Source organism: Megalopta genalis, chromosome 2 (genome assembly GCF_051020955.1).
Source record: "Megalopta genalis isolate 19385.01 chromosome 2, iyMegGena1_principal, whole genome shotgun sequence".
NCBI classification, from domain to species: domain Eukaryota; kingdom Metazoa; phylum Arthropoda; class Insecta; order Hymenoptera; family Halictidae; genus Megalopta; species Megalopta genalis.
In genome coordinates this window covers 28989456-29004741 of record NC_135014.1, presented here as the reverse complement: position 1 = coordinate 29004741, position 15286 = coordinate 28989456, and the positions used below count along the sequence as shown (strand labels likewise).

General features: G+C 42.1%; 1 protein-coding gene and 1 non-coding gene across 5 annotated transcripts in view; one reads left to right on the top strand and one right to left on the bottom strand.

Annotated features, from left to right (window-relative positions):
* LOC117229715 (uncharacterized) overlaps positions 1-15286 on the bottom strand; it is a 50294-nt gene that overhangs the window by 28750 nt on the left and 6258 nt on the right. For all 4 annotated transcript variants that reach the window (XM_076518973.1, XM_076518972.1, XM_033486395.2 and 1 more), the window contains exon 2: positions 7000-7119. The gene's annotated coding sequence lies outside the window, so the exon portion shown is untranslated. The remainder of the gene's footprint in view (positions 1-6999; positions 7120-15286) is intronic.
* Positions 4217-4288, top strand: TRNAA-UGC (transfer RNA alanine (anticodon UGC)). Its single transcript has one exon. It is a non-coding gene; the product is annotated as a tRNA-Ala (tRNA).

Here is a 15286-nt window from a genome sequence, read left to right as displayed (position 1 = left end):
AACTGTAACCGTGGACGAAAAATGCTATTTTGGATTCTGAGTGAAAAAGGCTTCGATTGCGAAGGGTCTAAAAAAAGCTCGATAACTCTCTTTTTTAACAGCGTAGGATAATAACAGCGTAGGATAATTGCTTCATTCCATAATAATAATGATAATTAAATAATTGAATAATAATTGAATAATAATTGATAGCTCATTGAATTTTGCGAACAATCGTGCCGTCGCTTTCCGACAATTGTTTAAGGAACGATCGGATTCGAAGCTGGGATTCCGCTTTCTCCGCGGAACCGGCGCTGCTCAAAGTGTTGAAAATGCGATCTTTACGCTTTCCAGGATGACGATGGGCGACGTGCAAATGCGGCGATTGTGTCGGGCCGTTTCATTGCGGCCTTTTTAATAGCTTTACATAACCCGATGCACCGCGGCACGCTATGTTTTCCAACAGAATTATCACGGCAGACAGAGCCGCTAGTTTGCCAATATTCTTTCCGACCCGCTGTTTTACATGTACGTAGATCCCGTTTCGATGTAACCTGTACACTTTTGTGCGCTTGTGCTTGTCCCGATAAAACGGCATCGAATAATCATCGCGCTATCGCGACGGACCGGTTCCGAAAATTTGAAAGATAATCGACCGAGGTACGAAGCTCGTTCGCTTCTCTTAAATTCAAATTAAATTCCATTGATCTGCTATCGACGTCGGAACTGTTTGCACCGGAATTACCGGACGGATACCGGATTCTTTCTTTTTATGATTAATCGAGATCGCAGAGATACTTGTGTGGCCGGCTGCCGAACTGTTTGATTTATTTGAACGAATTTCGTCGGAATATATAGTTGTTTTTTTTTTAAATTGTTTGTTAATTGATGGTTTTCACACTGAATCTATCATGCCGGTTTTCTATTTCTTATTCTCTGTTCTTGAATTGTTCTTAAATCGCTCTTAAATTGCTCTTTAATCTCTCTTAAATCGTTCTTAAATCGCTCTTAAATCGCTGTTAAATCACTCTTAAATCTTGACTCTTTAATTCGATCATGCGTGATAATAACAATGGCGAAACGTCTAATTATTATATAATTAATAAATGTTATAGTATTATAGTATTGTAATATATAAGAGTAAATATATATATATATATATATATATATATATATATATATATATATATATATATATATATATGTTATCAAAAAAGTATATATTACAAAAAAATATATATTATCAAAAAAGTATATCTTATAAATACAAAGTAAATACAAGTAGAAAGTACTAAAAAAAAAACCAGACGCATTTAAACCTCGATAGTTTCAGCGTTCTATCCGCCGCAGAAATGGCTAAACTAAGAAAGAAACCCTACGGATTAAATATAGCGGGCAACTATTCGATAACAGTTGGCCTGCTTCGCGCATTTATGGCAGTCGGGAATCTTGGCGAAAGAAAAGAAAAGAGAAAGAAAAAGAAAAGATACCACAAGAATCGAGCGATTTAACAGAGAAACAGCGAATCGATCGAGACGAGGGGCAAGAGGTTGAGCAAAAGAAGAAAAAAAAGAAGAAGAAGAAGAAGAAGAAGAAGAAGAGGGGGCAGAAAGTAACCGAAGAGAAATTCTCTGGCTGTCCATCGATCCAGGAAAGGCGACACATCCGCTGCTCTTTGAAGAAGAAGAAACGAAGGGAAGATGAGTCACACCCCCGGAATTATTTGGCTGGACGCGTTATCCGAAAAAAGACAGAGGGAGGAAGAGAGAGGGCGGAAAGAGAGAAAGAGAGCGATATATATAGAGAGAGAGCGATAGAGAGAGAGCGATATATATAGAGAGAGAGCGATAGAGAGAGAGAGAGCGATGGAGAGAGAGAGCTATGGAGAGAGAGAGAGCTATGGAGAGAGAGAGAGACAGCTATGGAGAGAGAGAGAGAGAGAGAGAGAGAGCTATGGAGAGAGAGAGAGCTATGGAGAGAGGGAGCTATAGAGAGAGAACTATGGAGAGAGAGCTATGGAGAGAGGGAGCTATGGAGAGAGCGCGATAGAGAGAAAGAGAGCGATGGAGACAGAGCGATAGAGAGAGAGCTATGGAGAGAGAGCGATAGAGAGAGAGAGAGAGAGAGCGATGGAGAGAGAAAGAGAGTAATAGAGAGCGATAGAGAGAGAGAGGGAGAGAGCGATGGAGAGAGAGAGAGAGAGATTGTTCCGCCGATTCCACGGCCGTTAGTCCATTCTCGTGTGCACCGGTGATATCGAGGGAAGAACAACAATGGTGCATTATACGAAAGCGTGGTCCGAGCCACGACTCCGGGGCCCGACGGATTTTTCAGCGGCCGGGTATCGCGATTACCGGACGGTGCCCGGTTTCGCGGCGGGTCCGCGCCGGGCCGCGGCCATTAATTCCTTGTTCCCAGCGGAACGCTTATTATCTTCGCTCGGCTGATATTTGCTTTGCTAATTCGTAGATGTCGATCGGCGGAACGACAGAAAGAGAGAGGGAGAGTCGCGCGGGCCGGAGCGGGCCCCGACAGATCGCGGCCGTGGATCCCGTGGATCCCGTGGATCCCAACGGTACACCGCCATTCGTCTCGTACCGGTTCCGAACGCAAGAAATAACGTTTCGCCGATTATACTTGCAACCGCGAACGAGCGAGCGAGCGCGCGCGCGCGCGCGGGGCCCTGCCCCGCAACTCGACGCAAGGCTTTCGAAATGTTAACGACCATTAAAACCGCATCCCTCTCGAAACGATCCACGAACTGTTTGATGACGGCCGAGGAGGCCCGGGCCCCGCGTTTCGTTTCGATCATTCGTTACCAAAGCTCCTCCGTGTAATTAACATCGGTTGGCTGCTTAATCGGACGCGATCGAAAATCAACGACTGTCCGGAGATCAAGTTCCCTCAAATATCTCTCGGCCGCACGGTAATAATTACACTGTGGTTTTTATGGCGCAAATTAATGCGCCGATCGACGGTCCCGTGGAAACGTTCCGGGCATTTTCGGTACACACACACACACACATACACGGTCGAACGTCGATTATACGAACTGGACTGTCGACCAGTGTTCGGATAATAGACCTTTAGGATTCGTTCGGTTCGGACGGGTTTCTAGGTGATCCGGTGTAACGGGGGATGTTCAAAGCTGTACAGAAATTATGCGAAACTTGGACGTATAGAATCATCGTAGTGATATATAGTAAATTCTCACCGATTATTCTGGTCGATTTGGGACGAGGAGATACGATTATTCGCGGCTCGTTTTTATAGTTGACAATTGACAGCTGTAAAAACGAGGCGCGAGTGAGAGAATGAGAGAATTTACTGTCATTTTAATTCTGGAGATAGTGTACGGTAATAGAATAGTAATGATTTATTTATTATTATATTATTATTATTTTATTATTATATTGTTATATTATAGCTTTATTATTATATCATTATTACTATTTCATTATTATACTAATATTATGATCATTATTATTATTTTATTATTATACTGTTATATTATTGCTTTATTATTATATCATTATTACTATTTCATTATTATACTAATATTATATTATTATTATTATTATTTTATTATCATACTGTTATATTATCGCTTTATTATTATTTCATTATTATACTAATATTATGATTATTTTATTATTTTATTATCATACTAATATTATAATTTTTGTATTATTATGTTATTATTTCTACCATTGTATCTCCTATTCAATTTATCAAAAAACTATTAAAAGATGAGATAACTATGTTAGCACCTGTACGTTGAATTAGCCAAAACAATATTTATTGCACAGTAATCTCATTAACACGTTTCGTACATTCCCGATATTAGATTTATCTATTTATTAACAAATAAATAATTGAAGTCGAAGTTGTCACAGATTAAATTAACAAACGATCGCGTTCAGAAAATCGTAACCGATATCGTCGCCGATATTTCAACGCAGAGTCAATCTATTAATCGAAACAATTCGACGTTAACGAATTTATGTAAAAAAATAACGACGATCATCTTTAGAAAAGAACGTGTCCACGAACGCGTGTCCAGAATATATTGCCAGACAGTTTAACCCAGGGAATCGTCGCTTGCGTAATGACGCGCGGCATGTTAGTATGGTTTCTAAAATGGAGAACACAGATCGTGACACACACGCTGGCGCGCGCACGCCGGCGCGCGCACGCCGACGGGACTTGTAGGCTGTCCGAGCCACTTCTTTCAAGAGGGGATGTAGCTCAGTGGTAGAGCGTTCGCTTTGCATGTGAAAGGCCCCGGGTTCGATCCCCGGCATCTCCAAATTTCTTTTTTCCCCATTTTTTTTCCGCGAATTTTTTTTTTTGCTTCTCAAACGTCATACCCACCTACGACGCGCGGCAAGCCGCTTTTTATTTGTCCATAATTTCCGATATTTATAGGCGACCGATGCACTCCCGCCGCGACCTTCCGTAGATAACTCGCGCGCTCGTAAAATTCTTATCCGCTGATTTATTTACCGTGTATTCGACGCGACAAAAAAAAAAGAAAAAGAAACGAGACGGAGAAGCACGACGATTTATTTAATACGTACGCGAAATATTCCGTCGCCGGAGAAAAAGGATATCCCAGTTTTTTCCCGGCGAGAGAGGGCACAACTTTACGGCGCGCGGAAGCGACGCGGCGTCGACGATTTTTATCGACGATTTATTCATCGAGGCTTCGTCAAATTTTTACAGAGAAAAGCCTCGACGACGCGGTGGTTCCCCCGGCGATTCGCGAATTCGGATCGATCGACTCGCTAATCGATCTCGACGAACGCGAAATTTGCCGTACTTCCGTAATTAACCGTACTATTGTACTCTCGCGGTGCTATTGTATTGGGTTGGCAACTAAGTAATTGCCGATTTCTTCAATGAAATAAAAATTTTATTTTACTTGGAACGAAGTTTAATCTGTAATGTATTTTCCATTTTGTTCGATGACCTTTTCGCCATCTCTCTGACAGCTTGAAAATTCCACGCTCGTAGAAAGTCTGATCCTTTTCGGCCGAAAACTGAGTTAAGTGAGATTTTACAGCGTCATCGTCATTAAAAGTTTTACCACGAAGGGAGTTGTCCAGGGATCGAAATAAGTGGTAATCCGATGGCGCGAGATCAGGACTATACGGTGGGTGTAACATCGATTCCCAACCAATATCCATGAATTTTTGCCGAGTGGACAAAGACGTGTGCGGCCTAGCATTGTCCTGCTGGAAAATGACACCTTTACGATCGACCAATTCTGCTCGCTTTTCCTTGACCGCTGCATTCAATTTGTCCAGTTGCTAACATTCACGGATAATAAAAAATAACATAATAATAATAATAATAATTTTATAATATAACATTTACGGATATCATAAAAATGGGAGTGAGAGACATCTATAACTGAGATCGGCAATTACTTAGTTGCCAACCCAATATATATCGCTATATACGCCGATTTCGACGAGACTTGGAAGATGGCAATGCTTGGAAAAATATTATATGCTTGGTCAATATATATATATATTGACCAATTCTGGTCGCTTTTCCTTGACCGCTGCGTTCGATTTGTCCAGTTGCTAACATTCACGGATAATAAAAAATAACATAATAATAATAATAATTTTATAATATAACATTTACGGATATCATAAAATCGGGAGTGAGAGACATCTATAACTGAGATCGGCAATTACTCAGTTGCCAACCCAATATTTATAGACTTCATGGAAATGGCAAATATAGAGATATATGTGTATATATTCGCTATACAATGATAATATACATATATTTAGTACTCAAATGAAATAATATAAACTTATAAATATAATAATATATAATTACAATATATCTCCGAGGTTAGTGTTTTACAATAGCGCAACCACAATCGCGAGCAGGTTAACCTATCGCCTGATAAACAACAAAATGAAGCGCGAGCTCCGACGGAATCCTAGAAACTAGGATTATCAAGCGAAAGTGGACGATTCCATGAAAACAGACTGTTATCGACAATTAAATAGATCAACGTGCAGCTGTCCGCGTATCCGAAGAAGACGAACGCGTTCTTCAGCGGTTAGAACGAAGCCTATTCGCATGGTGCATACGCATAATGCATCGCGACTTCTCGGCGATGAGCTGTTATCGAGAGACACACGCGGCTGAATACGACCAATCGATCGATCGATCGGTGCGAAATCCTCTGCGCACGTGGACGCGAACGTGTGTCCCGCTCGAATAGGCTCTCGCCTATATCGTCCAATAAATCAGACTTGAAATAAGAGGTTCGACGATAGAAGAAAGAAAAACGAAGAAAAAAAAAGACAAAAAAGAAAGCAATGGGAGTATCAAAGAAAAGTTGCCGAAACGCGACGGACGGGGACCATGCGACCCGAGGAACGGACAGTTATCGAAGTCGAAGCCGGCCCGCCCGGGCTTATTATACTCGCTAATAAGCGCAGTATATCGCTATATGTCGGTTATCCGCTAAGTATAGGATCGAAAAGCGCAGGGCTATCGGCACTAAACCAAGCGTTGCCCGATGACTGCACGTCACTGGCATGCACACAGTCGTAACTCATACGGCCAGCTATAATGGCCGGCCCTGGGTCCGGGCTACCTCCTCCTCCTCGTGCTCGTCGTCGTCCCGCCTCCCTCCGACCCTCTCCAGCATCCCTCCCGTGGCTCCCCTCGCCACGAGCAACACGAATAAATCATAAAATTCATAACTGGCCGTCACCGACTCGAAGAAACCGTCGATGAAAAAAGAAAGTTCGTTATCGAGTAGTGACGCGGGACCGACCCGACCCGCCCGACCCGTTCCGACCCGTCCGACCCGTCGTCGTCGTCGTCGTCGCCGTCGTCGTCCCATGGGATCATCCTTTCCTCGAGGGGAACCTATGCGATTCCTTTCTTCTTTCTTTTTTTCTCTTTTATTTTTTTTTAAATCCCTGCTTGTTTATTCATGCGAGCATGTCCGGACACGGAGAAGGAAGAAAGAGGACTACTTACGCTCGTTGTTACGTATATCCTTTATCGCATGTCGGGCCCCCGGAAATCTCTGCGCCCCTTTCGCCCTCCTACGCCGGCTGGCCGGCTGGCTTATCCTCGGCGATCCTTGCTTCTCGTTGGCTGAAAGAAATCATTGGATCATTTTGTATACCGCTCTGCAGGAGTTTTAGGTTACTTTTTCTTTTTTTTTTCTCACGAAGTGAGAACGCGTCTCAACGCGCCCAGTGCACGCGCGCGCTTTAAATGTTACCCTTTCGAACTGGGATTTCTTTTCGCAGACATAGACGCACGCTGTCGCAACGCGGTGTTGCTTAATTCATATCGGCGATCGATTATGTCCGATTATTCGCTCGGATTATGTCCGATTAGTCGAACCTTAATACGGCGTCGTTTTTTTCTTTTTTTTTTCTTTTTTGGGAGTGAAGATTTTCTTGGGCGAGATAACTCCGATACCGTGCTCTGCGACTTCCGGAACTACAGTAATGTCTCTCTAATTGACGCTCAGATTGTCCACGAAAAATGGACAATTTTGGAAAAGGAGATACGACTGTTCGAGCCTTGTGGCTCGCTTTTTATGGTTATCGATTGTCGACAACTATAAAAACGAGTCGCAAGGCTCGACTAATCGTATCACCTCTTCACAAATCGTCCATTTTTATGCATACAGTAATGTCTCCCTTACTGACGCTCAGATTGTCCACGAAAAATGGACAATTTTGGAAAAGGAGATACGACTGTTCGAGCCTTGTGGCTCGCTTTTTATGGTTATCGATTGTCGACAACTATAAAAACGAGTCGCAAGGCTCGACTAATCGTATCACCTCTTCACAAATCGTCCATTTTTATGCATACAGTAATGTCTCCCTTACTGACGCTCAGATTGTCCACGAAAAATCGACAATTTTGGAAAAGGAGATACGATTGTTCGAGCCTTGTGGTTCGCTTTTTATGGTTATCGAATGTCGACAACTATAAAAACGAGTCGCAAGGCTCGACTAATCGTATCACCTCTTCACAAATAGTCCATTTTTATGCATACAGTAATGTCTCCCTTACTGACGCTCAGATTGTTCACGAAAAATGGACAATTTTGGAAAAGGAGATACAATTGTTCGAGCCTTGTGGCTCGCTTTTTATGGTTATCGATTGTCGACAACTATAAAAACGAGTCGCAAGGCTCGACTAATCGTATCACCTCTTCACAAATCGTCCATTTTTATGCATACAGTAATGTCTCCCTTACTGACGCTCAGATTGTCCACGAAAAATGGACAATTTTGGAAAAGGAGATACGACTGTTCGAGCCTTGTGGCTCGCTTTTTATGGTTATCGATTGTCGACAACTATAAAAACGAGTCGCAAGGCTCGACTAATCGTATCACCTCTTCACAAATCGTCCATTTTTATGCATACAGTAATGTCTCCCTTACTGACGCTCAGATTGTCCACGAAAAATCGACAATTTTGGAAAAGGAGATACGATTGTTCGAGCCTTGTGGTTCGCTTTTTATGGTTATCGAATGTCGACAACTATAAAAACGAGTCGCAAGGCTCGACTAATCGTATCACCTCTTCACAAATAGTCCATTTTTATGCATACAGTAATGTCTCCCTTACTGACGCTCAGATTGTTCACGAAAAATGGACAATTTTGGAAAAGGAGATACAATTGTTCGAGCCTTGTGGCTCGCTTTTTATGGTTATCGATTGTCGACAACTATAAAAACGAGTCGCAAGGCTCGACTAATCGTATCACCTCTTCACAAATCGTCCATTTTTATGCATACAGTAATGTCTCCCTTACTGACGCTCAGATTGTCCACTAAAGTGAATAATTTGGGAAGAGGAGTTATAATCGTGGACAATTTATAACTGTGAAAATAAACCGCAAGGCTCGACTGATCGTATCTCCTCTTCACAAATCGTCCATTTTTCTGCGCAATCTGAGCGTCAGTTAGGGAGACATTACTGTAATCCGAGCGTCAATTAGGGAGACATTACTGTAATAGGCGCCTCGTCGGGCTTAATGAAAGAATTTCTCTAACGGAACGAGATGATTTTTGTCTCCGGTACGTCCGAATTTGCCTTTCGCTCATTTGCTTTCATATTTCGCGGCGATTTTAAGGGAACGAGTAACGTTTCCGTTTAAGAAACCGCGCGTGGAACTTACGTCGCGGATCGCGCGCGAACGGTTATACATAGAAACGAATGTATAACAGATAACGGCTGCATCGAATTTGATCGCGCGACAACGGACTAACGAACGCTGCAATGTATGTTTGTATGTATGTGTATATATATATATATATATGTATGTATGTATATGTATATACCGGTATCGGTGCATCGTATCGTCGCTCGGTTTCACATGTCCGCGTTTCCTCGTTTATCTTTCACTCGCGAGTCGCTTTTGCGCCCGGTCTCGTTAATTTTTATGTTTGCCGCGGCCACGGCGCGACCAATAAAGGCATCGGTCATGATTATTATTGTCAAAAGCCCGGTCAGCGAGAGCTACGGAGTGCCCGGCATTCAGAGGTCGATTGCCCGTTAAATAAATAATTGAAAGGAGCGCACTGTTCCGCGTCGTTTCAAAGACTCCCTCTTCTACTTCTCTCTCCCTCTCTCCTCTTACTCTCTCTCTCTCTCTCTCTCTCTCTCTCTCTTCTCTCACTGTCTCTTCTTCTCTCTTTTCTTTTCTCTCTCCTTCTCTCTCTCTTCTTTCCTCTTCCCCTCTCTCTCTTCTTTATATCACTCTTCTTTATATCTCTCTCTCGTCTTTTCTCTTTCCCTCTCTCCCTTTTATATATCTCTCTCATCTTTTCTCTTTCCCTCTCTTTCTCTTCTTTATATCTCTCTCTTTTATATCTCTCTCTCTTCTTTATATATATTTTTCTCGTCTTTTCTCTTTCCCTCTCTCACTTCTTTATATCTCTCTCTCTTCTTTTCTCTTTCCCTCTCTCTCTCTTTTATATCTCTCTCTCTCGTCTTTTCTCTTTCCCTCTCTCTCTTCTTTATATCTCTCTTTTTATATCTCTCTCTCTTCTTTATCTCTCTCTCTCTCTCTCTCTCTCTCTCTCGTCTTTTCTCTTTCCCTCCCTCACTTCTTTATCTCTCTCTCTCTCTCTTCTTCATATTTCTTCTTTCCTCTTTCCCTCTCTCTCTCCCACTCTCTCTCTCCAGCTCGCGTCGAGTGATAAACGGGCGCCGTCGCGGGCCCCGCGTGCCGTCGACGGAGCCGTCGCGCGTCGCCGCGACGCACCCGTCTCGCGACTCGGCTAATTAGACTCGATCGTCGCGGTAATCGGCCGGCCCTCTCCTCCCTCGCTGCCCCGGCTATCAATTGATCGCAGGCCGTGTCGCGCGACTATCTCCGACCATCGAACAAATTAAACGGCAGGAGTCGGGCTCGCGGACGCTCTATCTCGCGATCCCCGCGGACTATCTGGGTCGATATCGCGCGCGCGAAGGCAGGATATCGCGTCACGGCGAATGGGTTACGGATTATCGCGGGAATCCGCGATTAAGCGTCTCTCGTCCCGTCTCGTCTCCGTCGGCGACCCTGACCATCCACCGAAACAGGTTTCTCTTTTCATTCGCGGGAAGTTTGCTCGGACAACGACGCGCCCGACGACGACCGCCTGCAATTTTCCTTTCGATTCTCAGGAGTAAAACGCTTTTCCCAGACTCTCTCTCCGAAGCACTTCGTCCCTTCGTTCCACTTACGCCGGCTTCCTCGAGATTTGTAGGCAACGGATAACAGAAGTGCGCGTCGTATGAACCTGCATAGTGTTTTGAAAAATGCTCCGAAGACGGAGCAGTGGTTCTTTTTCAATTGCTTCAAGCGTTTTGAATTATTTCAGAATGATTCGCGTTCACATCCTGTTCGCATTCTTTTTTGGAAACGGTATTTAGGTTCGATTCGCAGTTTTATTGTTAAGAAAAATTACGCTTTATTGTTTGTTCCAGGTTTGTTCGAAGGAGAACACACGCACAAACAGGAGGACCAGATTTATTGTTTCAAAATATATACAGGGTGTTCCACAATTATTTTAACAACCGAAAATGAGGGGTAAATATTCTTCAGACGTTCTAAAGTAAAGGTGAACAGCGTTTTTCTTAAAAATATCACTGTTACGTAGTAAAAAAAAATCCGGAAAGTTCTCGCATCGTGATTTGTTCAATACTTCGAACGCGGCTCGAGTCCGTCCCGACCTTCTGTCAAAGCCTCGTGCTGCGGGCTCTCGAACTTCGCGCCGTCACCTCTCATTGGTCAGTGTTTTCCGTTAATAACTCGTGAACGAAGCCGCAGATCGCATTTTCGCAAAGGAAAAAGTTACTTCAAATGACCTCATCTACCCCTCATTTTCGGCTGTTAATATAATTGTGGAACACTCTGTATATATATTGTAAATATGGATAATGTGTAACGAGAAAAAAAGATTTATGTATCTTGAAAAGTAGTATGACGTCGGTATGACGAATTGTTTAATTTACAATTCTTCGTCACTTACGACAAATAACGCTCGTTAAAAATCGGAGCAGATATCGTCTTGCTGCTTTTACGAAACAATATAAAACAGCTGCTTTCAGCGTTCCGTAAATCTAGCGTTGAAACGGGTTATCCGTGTTTCAACGGTTCACTTCGGGCTTCGCCGTTAAAACATCCAAGAGAATCAGATTAAAAACAGTTCCATGTATGCATGCGCCTCGTTTATTTGAAGCACCTATTCATAGCGAACTATTTTAGAGCTTATTTCACTGTTATATCTCGGCGAGTACCGAGATCATCCAAGCGTTTACGCGGAGCACGGCCCAAAAATCTTGGGGAACGCTGCTCTCGACGAACTCTTATCTTCCAAGAATTCCCTAGGGTCTCTAAGGCCTTCTTAGAATTCCTTTAGGACGCCTTAGAACTTCGTCAAAAACAAATCATCGTACACAATTATCTCTGGCAAGAAGTGTTCGTTCACCTTTTATAAAATGCAATGACTTCTTGTTAATTTAAATATTGTGGATCCGTCGGCTTGTACAATTATTTTTTAATTTTTCTTCAAGCGTTAAGGGGGATGGATGTTAAAAGTTTACGGTACAAGGACTAACATACTTTTTCTTTTTTTAATTCTGCCATTACATAAAATTCCAGGTTCAGATAAAAAAAGTCAAAAAAACGAGTGTTTTTCATCTTCTATTCTCGTTTTATGTGAGAATTGCAGAATTAATAATAATAATAATAATAATAATAATAATAATAATAATAATAATAATAATAATATTATAATAATACAATATTATAATAATATACTAATATAATACTATAATAATATAATAATTTACTAATATAATACTATAATAATATACTAATATAACGCTATAATAATACAATATTATAATAATATACTAATATAATACTATAATAATATAATAATATAATACTATAATAATATAATAATATAATAATAACAATAATAGTAATATGCAGAATTAAAGAAAAAGTATATCCCTTTAACACTTAGAAAAAAGATTCCAGTCAATTTAGACCAGTTTGAAAAAAGTTATATGTTCCCGGAGTCGCCGACTCCTCTCAGAGTCGTCTACGACGGGTCGCAAGCATTTCCTCGAGTTTCCAAGCACCCTTCCCCTGGTCCCTCTTCGATTTCTCGTCCGCGCGGTCCAGGCTCTGTTGGCCCGATCCATCGATTTCTCGGTGGACCGCGATCCCGGTCCCGTCGCGGCTGATATCGGAACCGAGGCGGCGACGTATCGCGCCGGAAATGGGTTAGGGATTATCAGTCGGATCCGCGATACCGGGAGATTCTAAGCTCGGCGACCCTGAGCATCCGAGGGAACAGGTTTCGTCCCGTAGTCACGCGATCCCGAATCACCGTGTTTCCTCGCGCTTCCCTAAGCGTTTCCTCGCGTTTACGCGAGGGAATGCGCCGAGATTATCGCGCCAATTAACGCGCCGCGACGGCGGCGGGTTCCTTACGTGGGATCGCAACGATCCGAGCTTCCCGACCCTATATACCTCCAGGAATTCCACGGCGATTCATAACTACCATCGGGCAATTATAACAGAATAGACTCGCGCCTCCATTTTCAGATCAGAAGTTCCTTCGCCGGAACGCGAAGGGCGAACGACCCTTAAACCCCCTTGCGCCACTTCGTTTCTTCCGCAGCTGCGTTGATTAGAGCGATTCTCTTCGCTGTTATAATAAATCACGGAACGAGAACGTTTATATTTATCGTATGCCGCGACCGAGGTACAGTCGCGTAGGAAAGTACGGTGACAAACGTAATAATTTCAGTGAAATTTACAGCATTTATACAGAGTACCCGAAATTATGGTGTATGCGGGAAATGAGAGATTCCTGAGGTCGTTTCAAGCAACTTTTTCTTTTGCGAAAATGCGATCCGAGGCTCCGTTTACGAGTTATTGACGAAAAACGGTGACCAATGAGGGATCGCGTACGGCCGACGCTCCGCCCTCTGCTGTGTTAGATGGCCGAGTCGGCGCGGCAGTGGTCGCAAGGGCGGAGCGCCGGCCGCACTCGCTCTCCGATTGGTCACCGTTTTTCGTTAATAACTCGTGAACGAAGCCGCGGATCGCATTTTCGCTAAGGAAAAAGTTGCTGCAAATGACCTCGAGAACCTCTTTCCGGGAATACTGTAATTTTAGGACGCTCTATATAAGTCGCATTTATTTCATTCTCGTTATATATATATATTTATTTTCATTCTCGTCGCGACAAACTTCTTTTTCGCGGACGTTCTTGCCGGATGCTTCGCGATTTTGCGCAAGTATAACGCAGAGAACGCTCCGTTCGATCAAATTAGGAAGCATTCGTTCTAGAGACGTTGATACGATCGCTATGTTTGTTTCTATTTTCGAGTTAATTCGACTAATGGCGCTCGTTGTCCCCGATTACGCGAGATTTCACAACCCTTCCTCGAGCCTCGACGGTCCGTATATGGAACACGCGAAGCGCGCGCGTGTTGAGGCTACCCTATGGAGCCAACTTCAGCGATTTGCCGAAGAAAGCAGTCGCGGGAGCTCGTTTGATTGCAGCCGAAGATATAAATACATGGCGTGGTTAACTAGAGTACTGTTGACCGCGTCGTGTCTGTCAGTTATCTCTTGCTCTCTCTCTCTCTCTCTCTCCCTCTCTCTCTCTCTCTCTCCCTCTCTCTCTTAGAGAAGAGGAAGAGAGAGAACCTCTTTTGATTTCCATGCCCTTAATCGGCAGATAAGAGACTCGCGTGGGGGCCAACTGTTTTTCCTTTATGAAATGCGATCATCGCTTTAAATTAGGACCCGGGTGGCTTCTATTCCAGGTGCAGCGCCCCTCTTCCGGTTCGGAAACTCGACGAGCAACCTCTGCGAGATCGTGTGTATTTTTATCCCCGAGTCAAAAGTTCAAACTGTTCGATGCGATCGATCCTGATTCGACGTTCAAAAAAATCTCTCCATTTTCTATCCGATGTCGTGTACGCCAGTTGTACGAAAATGGGGACGTAAAAAAGAAAATAAAATAAAAGTGACAAATTATAAACAAGAATAGAATTAATATTTTCGTTGATACGATTGAAATTTGTATCCCGTGTTAAGAAGGTTTATTACGCTCTGAAATATGCATCTGTGTAACATGTTTCTTAATTTTTGTCAGTCGACAAATATAAATGATATTCATTGGTTATTATATTCATTAGAGAAGCTATAAATTCTATAAATATCATGCTATGCGTTTTAAGCGAATGTAAAGGATATTTATTGTTTATTATATTTAATATAGAAGCTATAAATTCTCTAAATATCTTGCTATGCGTTTTAAGCGAATGTAAAGGATATTTATTGTTTATTATATTTAATATAGAAGCTATAAATTCTCTAAATATCTTGCTATGCGTTTTAAGCGAATATAAATAATATTTATTGTTTATTATATTTAATATAGAAGCTATAAATTCTCTAAATATCTTGCTATGTATTATAAGCGAATATAAATAATATTTATTGTTTATTATATTTATTAAAGAGAAGCTATAAATTCTCCAAATATCATGCTATGCGTTCTAAGCAAATATAAATGATATTTATTGTTCATTATATTTAATATAGAAGCTACAAATTCTCTAAATATCATGCTATGCGTTATAAGCGAATACAAATAATATTTATTGCTTATTATATTTATTAGAGAGAAGCTATAAATTCTCCAAATATCATATATACAATTTTAAATAATTATATTCACGACATGGCATTGTTTCGCGCGAAATAAAAAATCGT